This window comes from Nicotiana tabacum, chromosome 16, assembly GCF_000715075.1.
Source record: "Nicotiana tabacum cultivar K326 chromosome 16, ASM71507v2, whole genome shotgun sequence".
NCBI lineage: Eukaryota > Viridiplantae > Streptophyta > Magnoliopsida > Solanales > Solanaceae > Nicotiana > Nicotiana tabacum.
In genome coordinates this window covers 161,708,149-161,712,633 of record NC_134095.1, presented here as the reverse complement: position 1 = coordinate 161,712,633, position 4,485 = coordinate 161,708,149, and positions in this window count along the sequence as shown.

Sequence of the window (4,485 nt, the reverse complement as noted above, 5' to 3'; positions counted from 1 at the left end):
GGATGAATAGAGTACCGGGAATTATGGGCCTCCTCTAAAATCAACTCTCGGAGTCTATCTAGATTAGGCACACAAATTCGACCATGCAATCTCAAAACTCCATCATCACCTAAGGTAACCTACTTGGCACCTCTGTGCTGCACCGTGTCTTTGAGGACACACAAATGGGGATCATCATACTGCCGATCACAGATACGCTCTAGTAAGGAAGAACGAGCGACTGTGCAAGCTAACACATGGTTGGGCTCAGAAACATCCAACCTCACGAACTGATTGGCCAAAGCATGAACATCCAAGGCAAGCGGTCTCTCACCAATTGGAATATAAGAAAGACTGCCCATACTGGTTGACTTCCTACTCAAAGCATCGGCCACCACATTGTCCATTCCCAGATGATATAAGATGGTGATATCATAATCTTTTAACAGCTCTAACCGCCTTCTCTGCCTCAAATTCAACTCCTTCTGCTTGAACAAGTACATTAGACTCTTGTGATCCGTAAACACCTCACATGCCATGCCATACATATAATGCATCCAAATCTTTAACGTATGAACAATGGCTGCCAACTCCAAATCATGAACCGGATAGCTCTTCTCATGAATCTTCAACTGTCGTGAAGCATAGGCAATAACCTTGCCATCATGCATCAACACCGCACCAAGTCCAATACGAGATGCATCACAATAAACTATATAAGGCCCTGAACCTGTGGGTAAAACCAACACCGGTGCCGTAGTCAAAGCTGTCTTGAGCTTCTGAAGGCTCGCCTCACACTCGTCAGACCATCTAATACGGGCACCCTTCTGGGTCAACCTGGTCATCGGGGCTGCAATAGATGAGAACCCATCCACAAACCAACGATAATAGCCTGCCAATCCCAAGAAACTCCGAATCTCTGTAGCTGATGCTGGTCTAGGCCAGCTCTTGACTGCCTCAATCTTCTTCGGATCAACCTGAATACCATCTGCGGATACAACATGACCCAGGAATGCAACCGAACTCAACCAGAACTCACACTTCGAAAACTTGGCATACAACTGACTATCCCTCAGAGACCGAAGAACCACTCTAAGATGATGCTTATGCTCCTCCCGGCTACGGGAATAGATCAAAATATCATCAATTAAGACTATCACGACTGAATCCAAGTAAGTCCTGAACACTCGGTTCATCAAATCTATAAAGGTTGTTGGGGAATTTGTCAACCCGAATGACATCACTAAGAACTCATAATGCCTATACCGAGTGCGGAAAGCTGTTTAAGGGACATCGGATGCCCTAATCCTAAACTGATGGTAGCCAGATCTTAAGTCAATCTTCAAAAATATCTTCGCATCCTGAAGCTGATCAAACAAATTTTCAATCCTCGGCAACGGATACTTATTCTTGATTGTAACCTTGTTCAACTGCCGATAATATATACACATTCGCATCGATCCGTCCTTCTTCTTAACAAACAACACCGGCGCACCCCAAGGCGAAACACTAGGTCTAATGAAACATTTTTCAAGCAAGTCTTGCAACTGCTCCTTTAACTCTTTCAACTCAGGCGGGGCCAAACGATACGGCGGATAGAAATGGGTTGAGTGCCCGGTGCCAAATCAATGCAAAAGTCAAATATCCCTGTCGGGTGGCATACCCAGAAAGTCTGAAGGAAATACCTCAGGAAATTCATGAACAATGGGAACAAAATCAATAGAAGGAACCTCAGCACTAGAATCACGAACATAGGCCAAATAGGCCAAACACCCTTTCTCAACCATACGCCGAGCCTTCACATAAGAGATAACACTACGGGTAGAATGACCAGGAGTCCCTTTCCACTCTAAACGAGGTAAACCTGACATGGCTAAGGTCACAATCTTGGCATGACAGTCTAAGATAGCATGATAAGGTGATAACCAGTCCATCCCCAATATGACATCGAAATCAACCATGACCAGAAAAAGTAAATCTACACAAGTCTCCAGACCTCCAATCACAACTATACATGAAAGATGGACTCGATCTACCACAAATGAATCACCTGCCGGTATATACATATAAATAGAAGCACTCAAAGAATCACTAGAAATGACCAGATACAATGCAAAATAAGATGACACATAGGAGTACGTAGATCCCGGATCAAATAAAACTGAAGCATCTTTGCTACAAACTAGAACAGTACCTGTGATAACCGCATTGGAAGCCTCAGCCTCGATCCTGGCTGGAAGAGCATAACATTGGGGCTGGGCCCTACCTCCCAAAACTACGTCTCTGGGATGGCCTGGTGCTGGATGGCCTCTACCTCTAGCGGCCTGAGCTCCACCCCTAGCACCTCTACTTCCACCTCTAGCACCTCTACCCCCACCTCTAATTGGCTGGGTGGGTTATGGAACACTCGGTGCCTGAACCATGTCACAAGAACCTTGATGCTGAGAGCTACTCGGTGCTCGAGGACAAAACCTAGCAATGTGACCCATATCACTGCAAGTGTAACAAGCCCTTGGTTGCTGAGACTGCTGACCTAGATGACCACCCCGAAAACTCTGAAGCGGCAGTGCACTGTAGGACTACTGATCAGAATACTGCATATAGGAACCACGACCACCTGAAGCACCGTGAGAAACCTAAAGTACTGACTGAAAAGGCTTAGGAGGATGGCCTCTGCCATACAAAGTTTTGCCTCCAGATGAGGTACCACTGAATCAGCCTGAATGACGAAGCCTCTTGTCAAACCCCTGACCACCTCTCTGCGATTGAACCATCTCAACTCTCCTTGCCACATTGGCCGTCTCCTAGAAATAAATCTCACTCCCAGTCTCCTTGGCCATCTAAAGTCGAATCAGCTGAATAAGTCCCTCAATGAACCTCCTCACCCTATCTCTCTCGATGGGAAGTATGATAAGAGCATGATGGGCCAATTCGATGAATCTGGTCTCATACTAAGTAACAGTCATAGAACCCTGCTGGAGACGCTCAAATTGAAACTTCTCCAAAAATAACTGAGTAAACTATTCCCAAGTCAAAGCTGGTGATCTGACTGGTCTAGACAAACAATAATCTCTCCACCAAGTCTTGGTGAATCCAAACAAGCCAAAAGTAGCAAAATCGATCTCATTGGTATCCACTATCCCTATGTTCCTAAGAACCTCATGATAGCTGTCTAGATAATCATGGCGATCCTCAGAATATGCACCGCTGAAAGTAATAGAGAAAAGCTTGGTGAACATGTCCAACCTCCATAAAGCATCGGCAAACATAGCTGCTCCATCACCAGTCTGAGCTACCACACCCGACTGAACTGCTCCAACTGGCTAAACTGCTAGACTCTGGAACTGGGAAGCCATCTGCTCCCGAGTGCGAGTAGCAGGAGTCTGGACTCCTCCTCCAGCCTGAGAGACACCTACAGGAAGTAAGCCTGCTCGGATGACACTCTGCACAAGGCCCACTAGGTGAACCAGGGCATCTAGGAGTACTAGGGTAGCAATAAACCCCTCTAGGACCTGAGCTGGGTGATCGCAGTAGACTCAAACTAAGGAAGAGTGGGCGATAATACTTTTACCCAATAGTGTTATCGGGGTCAATTTTCCACAGGGAGCTTCAATTTGGAGTTGAGTGTTTGTATGGTCTAGGACTATGTTTTAGCTCCTAATTGATCTTCTAACTTTTTTGATTTTCTTTTGATTATCAACTACAAGTTTAAAGCTAAGTTAGGCTAGGATATTGATTCTAAGTTGTATGCAATATAGAGAAAGGCACTAGGGTCGTGGCATGTACCTAGGTGGTCAACTAACGGGTAGAGATTCCTAATGCAAGAATGATGAATATGGGACTTATGCTATAACCGTTGCACTTTTGCACCCACTCTCACACCTCTCGGTAGAGAGAGTGATTTTGCCCAATTGACTCTCTCGAGACCAATTGGGTAGGCCAATTTGCCCAAGCAACTTATGGTTCAAGTTGGGTAATTACTCTCTCGAGGTTTAACCCGTTAATTGGGACTACCATTCTCATGGGTCCATCTCAATTCCTTGTTGGAATTAATCTTGGGGTCATAGACTCTCTTTTTCAAGAAGAGCCAAGACTCACTAAGCTAGACTTAGTGTTTGCAGCCACCAAATCTTAATGAAAACATAAGACTAATCCAAATAACAAATACCCAACATCATTCATGCACTAAACAATCACACCCATTAATTACCCACACTAGGGTTGAGCCACAACCCTAGCTAATGGGTTTAGCTAGCTATAATAGAAACAGAAGTTGAAGAAATAGTAGATGAAATTGACATAATAATTAACTACAATGTTAATCTACTCAAATCCACGTTAATACTAGAAGAAATTGCCCAAAATAGGCTAAAACTATGAAGTCTCGAGTTCAGCTACTATCTGATAAAAACCAAAACTAAAAAACTGCACCTAAAAAGTAAAATGTTCTATTTATACTACACAAGAAAAACCGGACAAAATACCCCTGAGGGTCTGGCGTGGACC